A 13,800-nucleotide genomic window follows, 5' to 3' on the forward strand; every position below is an offset into this window, starting at 1 on the left:
ACAATGTTTTTTTCTGTAAATTTGTTACATTTCCTTCTCTGGCTTTTTTTCTGCACAAATCTATTAGAAGTTGAGAAGCAGGCAAGGCAGTAGGCGTGTGGAATTAGCAGCTGAGCTGTCAAATCAAAACCACTCATTTAGTAAAATATTGAACAAATACAGCAGCTTTCAAAAGGAAAGTCTGCAAAATACTTTCATGCAGTTAACTGGAAACACACTTGTAAAATAAAAGGGTGTGATGCACCCATAAACGTACATTTCCTTTCTCCTAAGTTATTACATCAACAATATTCTTAAATGCTTTGAATGGCTTCAAGTGGGGTTATTGTACTTCCCACTTAGCCACCCTTTTCCTGTGGAACTTTGAATAGATTTTTGGGATATTTTAAGTAAATTTCTGAAGCTTAACTGGGCAGACAGTGGCATCCATAACACTGAGAAATGAAAAACAGCAACATCCATGAAGAAAATACTGCACAAAATAAAGGCAAAAATGAGAAATAATAATACAAATATAAACACATAAAAATAAAGTGAATAGAAATATGGAAACAAAAGAAACACATAAATAAATTAATGACCAACTCTTGACAATTGTGAAGTTTTTTCCTTGCAAAACACACCTTTGCACTTTGTACATTTTCTGTTTCATGCACATGTTTTATACAGCTTCTGTTTTCTTCTGTGTAATTGGGATTTTTTATTGCTCTTTAGGAATTCCATAAAGATAGGTAGACACTCATGTAGGGACAGTGGAGGAAAGCAAATCCCTCTAGATTTACCCATAAGGCATTTGTAAACAGCTAATGACAGAACCTTAGGGTTCTTAGAACCTTCTCGGCCTTTTGGCTAAGATCAAGTGTAGTATCTGTTCTTATCAGTTTAATATCTGATACGTCCCCTATCTGGGGACCATATATTACATTAATTTTTGGAACAGGGAGATGGAATAGGGGCTTGCTCCGTCCACTCCACGCATCGACATATCTATCTATCTATCTATCTATCTATCTATCTATCTATCTATCTATCTATCTATCTATCTATCTATCTATCTATCTATCTATCTATCTATCTATCTATCTATCACATGTGCTGTTGTATTAATTTGTCTGCTGTTGTTATTAAAATCCATATTTATATACAGGTATGTTTTGTATCTTTCTGCAATACTGGTGGGAAATGTAATGCCAGTCTCCCATGTTGACAAATCTAAGGCACACATAGTGTGATGCTGTTACGATATTTTGTTTCCTCACATATCACTATGTAAGTTGATTGCACTCACCTAACCTTGAAATATGATGTCTCCACAGACCACAAGCCCACCAGTGAACATCTATGCTGAATAAACACTGAGCTGCAAAACACAATTGTTTTGTCTTTCCACTTCTAAAAGTGAAAGCAAACTTTTTATATTTGCTCTATACTGTAGGATTTCACCTTTGAACCAGTTTCATTTTATCGACAGTATGCATTCTCTGCACGAGACCATGCAACGCACAGGTATTGGCAGCAGAAAGGGAAAATGAAAATACTGAACAACTGTGTCAAGCTAAGTTAAAGCCCGCAACACCCATCCTGTTGGTATGAATTTGGCTTGGCATGGAAGTGGAAAGATGTTTTTAGAGTTACCAAACTGCCTACCAGCTTTTTGAATTGTTACATGAAACCACATAAAAGTAAACTTGGCTGACAATTTGTCAACATGGCTGAAGGTTGCCACGGTTACAGGCAGCTGTGTAGCTTGTTGTGTACCACCACAGGAAACGTTTAAAAAAAATGGGGTGTGGAGAACTGCATCCTAATAATTGAAGAGGTGGTGGTTGATAAGCATTAACTTCTGACTGAGACCTGTCCTCATCCTGTGTAAGGAGAGTGGCCTTTCACGTGACCCCATGTCCAACTCTCCTAAGGGACGAATGAGATGAGTGAATAATTCTTGCCTTTCTGCTAATCACTTGCACTTGTGTCTGCCTGTTTGCATTTCATATTGCCTGTGTTTTTTTTTCCTCCAGGGAGAGTTTCTCGGGTAAAGAACTGCAGTAAAACAAAACGGTTTTAAATGCTTGCTTCTAAAATCAAGGCTTGGCACAGGCGCAGGGCAGGCCAGCGTCATTGTATGTAGAAAGAAACAATGAAGTCGCTGTCTGTCATTTGTTTGTCTTTGCTTTTAATAGTTTCAGTATGTTCATGTTATTGACTTTCCTAGTGCTTTGAGTCACCCGTCCCCAGAGTGTTGGTGCGTATGCTAGGGTTCTCCAGTTCTCCAAACTGTTACAATGTCAGCAGAACAAGTCTTTTCATTTCTTTGTGGTTCACTGCCTTCTAATTCAACCAAGGAAAAACTCTGTCAGCCTGGACATTGTTATGTTTTTATATTTTATTCTTTCCGAGTGTGCTTTTTAAAATGCCTAGTGGTGATGCTTGTGGTAAAAAGAGCTATAAAGTCTAAATGGCTAATACACTGATGGGCCATGAGACGCTCATGAAATGCAGTTCTTCCATAAGGAGTGTTAACAAACCCACCAAGATGCTACCAGTATGCTAGAGCGCTCCCTACTGTTGGAACCTGAAAATCGAGTCCTGATATAATCAGTCTTGCTGACATGGTAATGGTAACCTCTCTCCTGCCCATCTCCGAGCCCTTTGCTCACAGGCACTTACAACAAACTTACTTACTTACTTATGCCCTCCACCCCTTCCGGGGTATGGGCCGCCAAAGGTAGATCTCCAGAGATTTCTGTCCTGGGCCATTCTTTCTAGTTGACTCCAGGTGTAACCCATCCTTGTGATGTCTGCGTCGAGGTTGCGTCGCCAGGTGTTTCTTAGAAGGCCTCTCTTACGCTTTGCTTGAGGGTTCCATCTAAGAGCCTGTCTGGTGATGCTAGTTTGCGGTTTACGTAGGGTATGCCCTATCCACCCCCATCTTTTCCAGATTTTTACTTCTACTGAAGGTTGGCAGGTCCTTCCCTATAGGTTGTTGTTACTAATGGTGTCTGGCCAGCGAATGTAGAGGATCTTTCTGAGACAGGTGTTGATGAATGTCTGGATTCTTCGGGTGGTGGTTTTGGTTGTCCTCCAGGTTTCGGCCCCATACAACAGTACTGATTTCACATTGCCGTTGAACAGACTATCTTGGTGGTTACTTACAACAAAAGATACAAAATTTCTATCAGGAAAAATCATGTGCTCATAATGCGTGAAGCACACTTGGTAAACATTGGGGTGCTGCATACAAAAATGGTCTGAAAAATTGACTCAGCACCAAGAATGCTCTTATTAGTCTATTCATTCATATATACGTCTGCCTGTCTGATTATTGCTTAGATATGAGAATATGGAGATGACGACTGGGTGAAGCCTGCTGTTTTTATTTTACATCTCACCTGTCATGTGACTTAAAGAGACTAGAGCTGAGAAAACTGTCACCATGTAGGTAGTCACTATGGCACATTAGCATTCAGGTATGTAGCTCTGGAAGCCAATAAAAGGAGATTTTGAAAAATGGTCATAACATGATATTGCCAGATTCTTTTCAGTTATACAGAGTTACCACTAGAAACAAAAATAATGTTTGGAGAGTCCCAGCTTCATTCTTGGAGATGACTTCAGCAGGTTCAATACAAAAGATGTGCCCAGGCTGACACTATTAAGTATCCACAAGAGAAACTTGTTAGATGTATAGCATATTTAGGTCTGACACTGTTTTAGAGGGGATAGGGCTACTTTTTTATCTTTTGCTGTGATATCTGATGCTATTGAAGCCAGAAATAAAACTGGTCTGGCAAAAGAGTAAAATGAGTCTGTATGAAACAGAAGTATGTGCTTTGTGTATGTTCATTTTTGCAAGGGCAGCTCATTTTTATTTCTTTTACACATTTTGGATTCATTTTATAACAGTTGGAGCTTGCTGAACAGCCAATACACAGAATGGCATTACCCTTTTACAAGCCATTAGTATTTGCATTGGCACTGGTTTATGCTGAGTCAGATAATTAATTAAACATGATGCCCAATGCAGGAGACACAATACAGAAACCACCACTTCTGACTGACAAAAATGCACTTTGCAGTATTTTGAATTTTCAAGTTACCCTCACTCCTAACCTCTTTGAACTTCAACCTGATGATATGAAGCCCTCATTCCTTTTGGGGCTCACCTGTCTGGCCTGCCTGTCATATGCACCAGTACACTTTGCAGATTTATTGCCAGCAGGGGAGGAGCTGGCCTTTACTGATGTCTTTCTTTTTAAACATTTTTTATCTTTTTCCCCTGGACTCCTGAGCCATCATTAAGCCCCTCCATATGCGACAAAGGGCATCAGTGATTTGTGAGCAGCTCAGTCTGGGAAGGTCACATGTAGCAGATGTGTCTGATTAAAAGGAAGCTTTATGTGTGTGAGGGGTGGCCACTGAGGTGGAATAATGGCAGAAGCAGCCCATCCTTTCTTCATTACAATTAATGTCAACACTGATAGCTTAGAAAGAGGAAAATAAAAGGTATTGGGGCTGTGACTTTGATGAATCAGACGATCATGGTCTGAATGGCATAGCCTGGGTGAACAAAAGGCCATCGAATGACACATAAGCAAGCTGCAGAGCGACTCACCCAAGCGCATGAGATCCTGTTTATGCACACTGAGGCGCTGACATGGCCCACATCCAAACAGCCATTTTATGCCCATTGCTGCTTCAGGTGGGATGGACTGAGTCACTGTAGAGTAACACATACATTCAGTTCAGAAAGTTTTATTAGCTGGTCAATTCCATATATAAGAAATTTCATTGCAACTTTTTGTTCTCAGCATTGAATTAAAAGTGAATTCCTGTTTTAGTTCTGCATATGGCTTCACTAAGATCTCCTTCTCCTGCTATCTCCAGGCAAGCACTGTTAGTTTTATTGAGACTGTTCCTCTTGTTTTCCTGTGCAGACGTAATGATGGGACTAACTAAAGAAGTTGTAATTATTCAAATCAACTTAATATGTGCTGTTCAATGTGTACAGACTCATTTAAGATTATAATACACTTACTGTATTATATCATGAAACATACATATTGAGTGAAACACTTAGTAAAACAGAATAAATATCAATGCTTAACATAAATTAATACAATATTAAGTTCCATTAATTGAGATTTGGTATTTTGACAAGAAAAGAGAGAAACTCCAATCAACAGCATTTCAAGTTAAAATAACATTCTGGAGGTCAATGATCAGTTAGAAGAAGTAATATCACAACTGAACATCCTCCTGGACATTCTAAGATATGTTAAGTACATTCTGGACAGTATAATCAGAAGAAGATTGAATTGAAGTGCCACAGCAGGCAACTGAGAAGTGAAATAGAATAGACAAGGAATTGTAACAATCTATAATGGCTGACAAGCTTTTTTGGTTGAGCAAATGATGAATGAAGAGATATAACAGCTAATGGGTAGCTTAAATCCGGGAATTCTAGACTAAAGTAGTGAGTCTTCAGATTGGACTGATGGTGGTTTTCCTGTAACAATTATTCCCCAGCTATGGGACATTGTAGCTAAAGCACAAAAGTTGTATTTATTTCCTTGGAACCTTTTAAAGAGGGTTCTCAAACTCAGAACCTATATGGTAATTAGCCATTTGTATACATTGTGATGGACGGCCGGTGTTTCAGTCTGGCTGGGATGTCCCTCAACTAAAAGAAAGTGGAAAAATAGCCTTTTCAGGGCACTACATCCCCCGGGATGCTAGATGGCAGCTCCCCTGGACGGAAATGGTTCCCCAGATTCCCGCAGGGCAGCATGGGACACAACCCTGTTGGGTGCTGCCAGGGGGAGCTCACCAAGAACCTGGGGGCTATTATTGTTACGCCAACCTGGAAGCACTTGGGAGTCGTGAGAACGGAACTGCAGTACTTCCGGGACACATGATAAAGGACGATGTTGAGTTTGACCCGGAGATGGAGTACTTCTGGTTTATGGACTATAAAAGGACAGGAGGAGCTGGAGTTGGGTGGTAGAGGAACGAAGCTGCTGGGAGTAGAGGATTGGTTATTGTTTATTATTATTGTGATTATTGATTTATTGGAGAATTGCGGAGTGTGCGGTGGTTTGTGCACATTATCGCAAGAGAAAATTAAAGAAATTATTCTTGGTGTTTTAAACGTGTGTCCTGGACGTCTGTCTGGTGGGCTCAACAGGGCAACAGCGATCCCTAGCGTCCACAACATGTAATTTTGTCTCTTTTTGTGTTTTTGCATGAGATTATTCTATTACAACCGACTGGAAGCCCGATCGAATCGGGCTATAAATTTTACGTTTGTGAAATCCATACTTTCTCTGCAAAGAATTATTTGTTTTTTTAAGTCCTTGAAATGATTTTGTTATCATGGCATTGATTTGTTCTTAAAATAGACCTTTTCGGCTGACATAATGAAGAGCCTCATGTTTAAACGGAGCTGCAAGATGTGAACTCAGCTCTTCGGCGCACCTCATTTGGTTTTTTCCGGCAAACTAATTTTCAAAACAAACTGTACTTTACGACTCTAATCAGAGTCGAAGCAATAATTATGTTGGCATGGTCATTTTAGATCTGAGATCAGCTAAAATTTAAACAATGACCATTGTTAATACCCAGCCATCATTACTCAGTTTGCCAATAGATGACAGAAGGACAGATGCTGAAACTGAACTGCCCAAAGATAGATTTTGATGAACCAAGCAAATGGCTATACGTTCTAAATTACTTACGGTTCTGGAGCTGTGGAAGGGTTTAAGTCAGTCAAAGATGTTAGTCCTGGAAAGTACGCCCCACCAAACCAACGTTCCAAAAACCAACTGAACTTACTGTTATCTGCTCGAACCAACACCGACTTACTATATTCGGCTGTCCAGTGGCATCACTGAAGCATTTGAACATTCTTAGCCAATCATGCAATACTGCATCCGCGTTTGCCACGTTATGTTCTAACTACAGAGGCAGAGTCCTATTGCATGGTTCTAACTTGTATTGAGTCGCGGTATTGATGGGAACACCATACATATGGGGTATTGATGCGAACACCATACATACGGATGGTATCAAATTATATATAAGGATTATGGGTCATTTCATGCTTAAAAGTAAAATTACAAAGGTGATTTCAGCTTTTGCCATATTTTTCTTTATTTATTTTATTGACAACCATGATTGTCATGCTGCTGGTTTCACAAGAAGTGGCAATATAAATATGGCAGTGATTGCACACCACTTTATCCCTCACTGGGTATAAAAACCTTTGACCTACTTAGTGGTAGTTCACTTTCAGCTAAACAGACCCTAGCAAAAGAATTTGTGTTCTGGTTATGATCTCCTTCTGTGTCAGATTTTCAGTTTTTTCTTATCCTTTTGGTTTGGTGTGGGACTGAATGAGGAGTTACTATGATACTTCTTGTCATAGGAAAATTAAATTATTCTAGCTGTAGTGTAATTAGGTCATGATGTTCTTTTAGCTTCCAATTGCATAACTGAGCTCACTAATCTATCCAGAAGGTAACTGGAATTCATCCATTCATTATCCTAGTAACTTTATCCACTACAAAGTCACAGGGACCACTGCTGAACTAGACAGTGTAATTGCACAAAAGTTATTGTAAGCAAATTGACCAGGAAACGTGGTCAAAATAAGTAGCGAAGGGTCAAAACCTGGAAGACAATCAGAAATGAGAGACCAACACCAAGGGACATGAAAGCAAAGGTCAAAGGCAGAAACAAATTGTAACCAAAACATCAATCGTACCACTGAGGTAGTTGAATATGAATCAATTACTTCTAAAAATTGCACAGACATAGTGTCCACCAAGAGATAAAGTCATACCCAATTATCCTCATTTTATAACCTGAGATGGCAAAAATAAAGCATATGATTATGCGACTGTACTCAGAATGTATTGCACAAATAAAATACATCAGCAATCTACATCAACTTTTAAATTACCAAGCCAGTTCTGAAAAAGACTTTGAAAATAAAAGGTACACATGGAAAAATCCTAAAACTAACAAAGATATATGTATAATATATGTGTAACAAATGCTATTTAGGACAGGCAGCATCAAGTGCAAAGCAGAAGCCAACACTGGATGGCACACAGATCCATCATGCATTTACACTCCTCTTCACTCTTTTTGAGTTTAGAGTTACCTATTAACCCAAAAGGTCACATTTTTAAGTTGTGTGAGGAAACTCAAACTACTGAGAAGATATTCCATTTAAGACACAGGAAGACAAAATCAACAGAAATCTGAACATAGAAGTTCTTTGCCACCAGATATACCATCTACTACCATTTTGTCCTAATTGTGGTTTATTAACTGGCTGAGTTGTCTGGCATTGCTTGAGTGAGAAAGAGGAAATTTGAAAAGAAATTGAAAATTATATCTTAGCAAACTTGAATACTCTTAAACTTGTTGCATTCAGTACATAATTATTATTAGGAATGAAAATATTCAATTGTTTTCCTTCTGTTGTAAAGGACACCAAATTGCATTAAACAAATCATGAGACATTATGGCCCTACCTGGGGTGGTTTGGGGTCATAATAAAAATCATGAGAGGAATGAATGATTAAATAATTGTTTACACATGTCTTAAACAACTATTATCATACACTGATAATTTCTGTATTATCTATATCAATTATTTATTTATTTATTATATTATGTATCTATAGGGTGGTCCAGATCTAATTATGCAATTTTCATTACGCTATAACTTATTAAGTTTATTACATAGAAAATCACTAGAAAAATCCCAGACCATCGAGAAGTATGCGAACTAACAACATGAAGAATCGTCTTCGTGCCGAACTGGAATCGTCCCTGCATAAATGAAAGTCATCCAGATGATCTGGATCTGCAAAATTAGATCTGGGCCACCCTGTATTGATTATGAATCTAGATTGCAAATCACATACATTGCATCAATGTTCATATTGCTTACTACATGTCAATATTGTTGCTACTTCTTTGTCTTGTCTTTGCACAATGTCTTGTCTTGTTTGTTTTTTAAATTTAAATTTTAATTCTATTTTTAATTTATTATTTGCACTTCATGTTGTTACAATGTGGACCCTGAGCTTCACAGTTTCATCTATCTGTATACTTGTATATGGTTAAGATGACAATAAAGTTCGCTTTGACTTTGACAATTTTTAATAAAAGGGGCAGAATTCATATTTCTTTGGTTGAAATGAAAATGTGCAGACCATCACACCATCATCACATGGAATTGTAGAGCCCTACATGCCTGCACTACCAGGCTGAAGAACAGTTTTTACCCCCAAAACAATCAGTCTATTAAATGCACAGTGATCACTGCCCCTTCCTATAACAGAATCATCACTGACCGAACTGAACTTCTGCTTCAACCACATATGGTCACACATTTATACATGACCCATGTGAACTCATGACTATTACATTGACTGTAATTTTAGCTGAGAATTCATTTATTAATTTACTTATGCTTACATATTTATCTTTATTTTACTCTTGATATTTGAAATTGATAATAGTAACTGTGCTTCTCATAGTTTAATGTTTACTTGAAAATGTGTGCTTCTTGCAATTTAATGTCACCTCTTATTTACCTTTATCTAGGCATCTATTGACTTGCTCCAAACAATACTTCATTGTATTGCACAGTGATAATAAAGGCATCTCATCTTATATTGTCTTATCTGATCTTGTTCTGTGCCATCTTATCTTTTCTTATCTTATAGTTCCTATGTCAGTACATCACACTGCCTCTGACCATGAGCCACCTCTTCTACACCCCAAGGTGCAAGTCCGAGAATTATAAGTCAAAAACCTGATGTATTGTGAGAAGTACCTGTTACTTGAAACACAAAGCTATGCATAAAGAACAGAGATTGTCAAATACATGAGTCATTTGAGTGCCTTACAGTGTCTTGTTTAGTGTCCTGACAAGACTGGAAAACAGAATAACAAATATCTGAGTAACCCAGGAAAAGCAGGCAAAAAGCAAAACAAAAGAAAATAAATTGAAACCATAGCACCTGAAACCCAGAAAAGAAGCAAAAAAAAATCAAAGTAAAAAAAGGCAATGAGTTGAAACCCAGGAAAAACTAGAAGATTAAATATACAATAAGTCAAAGGGAAGCAAGGATTTATCCACAGATCGGATAAGGTTCATGGCCAAGGCTGACTTTTTATGCTGGTTGCTGATTAGGTCAAAGTCACAACCCTGGTGGCTCCGCTCCTAGAAATGAAGGTCATGACCATGACAACATTACATAATATGGCTTCTCTTAAAGGCAAAGCATCCATTTCCAGCCTAATCATGACATGATCCCCTGTCACAGACACGTTCTGCAGGTAAATGAGTATAAAACTGAGTCAGAAGGCGAGGGCATGAAGACCATTAAACCTGACCCAGGATGAATCCTGTGAATCCAAAACCCTTTCCAATTCACCTGATGACGACATAACTTCTGTTAGTCATTCAAAGGCTTGCTCCTTCCAGTCCCAAAGAAAAACAATCACCAGAAGAGAAGAGCTAATTTTGAACCAGCTGCCAAAAAGAAAAGAACATTCACTATACAGCAGAGCCAGGACCAGCATTTGGAACGTGTGGGGCCTAGGGTGGGCCTAGGGCCATCCACTTTCATCAGTTACCCACGCTATAGCTTTGTTTTTTTTTTTTGTTTTTTTTTGTTTTTTTCCTAAAATGAAAATTAGCCTATGCTACATATCTGAATTTTAATACACACCTCCTATGATCAAAATATCAGATGCTTACAGAGCAAAATCACTAGAAAAACTCTTAAAAAGTATCTGGAAAGAGCATATTTAGATACTAATTACACAGTACATGTCACAGTCTGCATAACAGGATTGACTTAAAATGTTGCCAATCACAGCTACACAAAACACGAGGCATCAGCTAGTAAGGTACTGAAGTTAATCAGGACTCTCATTCAGTTCCATTGAATCGATTCATTAGACTCACTGAAAAGAGTTGTTCAAAATGAACGAATTGTTCACGAGTCACTAATTACTAATTAATTTTGTGGTACGTCTTGTTGGAGGGAAATGTGAACAATGTCTTGACAAATACCTGCTTTAGGTTTTATTAGCAAAAGGAAGCATACAGAAGTACAAAACATGCCAGAGTCTGATGTCGACATTGAAAATTTCAGTGATGCCCCAATGGCGAGTGGAAACCTAACTTCTAGCTGTGTTGACTTTATCGAAGGGTGTGCTACCAATGTAACTACGTACTGGAAAATCTACAACCGCCCAGCCGACAAATGCCAAAGGATTGGCCAAGTCATGTATATGTCTGATATCCTTGAGCCACGGACTCAATCTGATTTAATGTTTCCAGCTTCTGTTAAAGTCGGTAAGACATTCAACTTTGCAGCTCATGGATAGAACAGGTGATACTACATGGGTTCAATACGGGATGTCGAAATATGTGATTTTGCTATTTTTGTAAAAATCTAGTTGAGGGTAGATTCACTCAAGTATTCGGAGACTGGAAACACACAAATCAGGTATGTATACACAAATTACAGGGAATGACAAAAAGATAATCAGACTGTTTGCTTTTATATAATGCTATTCAGTTCAAAATTATAATGGATATTACTTAGCTGTTTGTGCCTTGCAATGGCCTGGTATATCTTACATATTATTCAAAGGTATGTCATCAGTTTATCTTGATCATTTGAAAGTTTGTAAGTGGATTTAAATTAGTGTTAAGAAAAACCACTTAAAGCTGGATGTGCAAAAAAAAAGTACAATTTATGTTAGTATGAGTGGACCTGTAATTTTTTTAAAGAATGTATATATTTACCAGTAACAAAAATAACATTAGGCCCCCCGTTTTATGAAATCCTGGCTTTACCTTTTTGGGGGTTTTTTTGACTTTATATTTAAATGGGATTTTTCCCAGACGGGAACCCAAATCCTGGTCATGTCTATATTGTTTTGTGTTTACAATATAAAGATTTTACTTCTAAGTTCACTTTCTGTATGTTGAGCAACTGGTCTACAAGTCTCACCTCCATTAGACATGAGGAGGCTGCTATGGAGGATATTTAGGTGCCATTTTTCATTCATTTTTACAAGATAGCTGAGCTTACAACTCATAGATTGCTTTACAATTTCTGCTGCTTTTTCTTTGTTCTTCCCCCATTAAACTTTTCACATCTGGAGAGCAAAAAACAAAAATGTTGAAAAGTCTATGGGGGATGTTGTGGCACCTTTACATTAGAGCCGTTGTCATGTCTCCATGCCATCACAGCATGCAGTGAAACCCAGCATATTAGACACAACTGCATGTCTCTGTTCTGGCTAATGTTGTTGGGCTGCAATACAAAACCTATAAAATCTCAAAGACCAGGAAATCCATTCTTGTAAAAATATTATGATCTAATTTGCATTTCCACTGTGCTTTTGAAAATGTCTAGAGTAATTTTACATTGTGGGACAAAGACGGGATGCAGACGATGGTCTGCACGAGTCAACTATTTAATATTTTAATAAACAGCACATGGTCTGAATCCATTGCCTTTCTCAGAGTCTGTTTGGCTGTGTCTTTTTCAATCAATCAATTTGGATTTTTTTTTTATTTTATGCAGTACCTCTGTTTCTGGCACCAAAGTCAACACAGACAAATGCAATTTTAGAAATGCCAAGGGAGCTGCCATGAACTGGTACAAGCATTTTCCACTGTGATGGAGCAGAGGTGGAGTTGGTACAGCAGGTTGTCATTATCACAGGAAAACAAAACTCTATCCAATCCATGAAGGATTTTTGCAGTACTTTATTGTAAATAGTCTACTATACTAACTATATATAAGAATTTTAAACTATGCTGTAAAAGTGTGCCTTGTCTGGTCAAACTATAAAATAATACAGTTAGTCAGTGAAACCTGGGAGCATTACATATTGGAATTGCACTGTATTTTGGCCATCTAATGTCTAACAAAAGTTCTGCATTATGCCCATCAGGATGTGGTCTTCAAACCATGTCTCTATCTAAGCCTTAGTGGAGTTAATATCTATAAAAATTAATAACGATGTTAGGTCTTAGTGGCAGCAATTCTGCTAGGTGCAAGTGTTTAATGGATGCATCATATATAATGGTTTACAAAGCAATGCAAGGTCATTACTGGCATTGCATCCAATGATAGGAAGATGGACCAGGAGGTGAACATGAGTTGAAAAAAAAAAACAAAAGTTAAAATCCAGAAGTCAGAATCACAATTGTTAAAAACCAAAGCGCAAGATTAAATTTGAAGTCAAAAGAAATAAGGTACAAAATCAAAAACCATAACGTGTTGCTATTGTGGCATCACACATGACTTCCAGAACCATAGTCTCTGGCAATGTGTCATCATGTCCAGACGGCAGAACCTCAAAATGGTGACACAGAAAATGCCAAAACATAAAGATAATAAAAAACAATAATAAAATTCAATTCCCTCAGTTTAAAGACCTCTAGACAAATACCTTTAACCTTTAGAAAAAAATTTAAGCTGTAAAAAGTTATTATTGTTTGAACAATCATAACATCTGTATAAGGTCAGGGTTCTTCATGACCCTGATATTACGATGATTAGGTCTGATTAGGTGGGCTAATTGGAAAGAGAAGGACACTGTGGGACTATAGGGACATGTAGGGACACCGAGATAAGTGGAGCATTGAGTCTATAGAGGTCCTTGCTGACTATAGTAGGAGGAAATTGAATTGAGTATTGCCTGTTTCTGTACGTTGTGGCCTAAGATTGCAAGAAGTCTTGGGGCCAA

The 13,800-nt window shown here is 37.9% G+C and overlaps 1 non-coding gene across 1 annotated transcript; it reads left to right on the plus strand.

Annotated features, from left to right (window-relative positions):
* Window positions 1-829: 829 nt before the first annotated feature.
* Window positions 830-1,016, plus strand: LOC120524722. Its single transcript, XR_005632840.1, has one exon. It is a non-coding gene; the product is annotated as a U2 spliceosomal RNA (small nuclear RNA).
* Window positions 1,017-13,800: the final 12,784 nt, after the last annotated feature.

This window comes from Polypterus senegalus, chromosome 2 (assembly GCF_016835505.1).
Source record: "Polypterus senegalus isolate Bchr_013 chromosome 2, ASM1683550v1, whole genome shotgun sequence".
NCBI lineage: Eukaryota > Metazoa > Chordata > Cladistia > Polypteriformes > Polypteridae > Polypterus > Polypterus senegalus.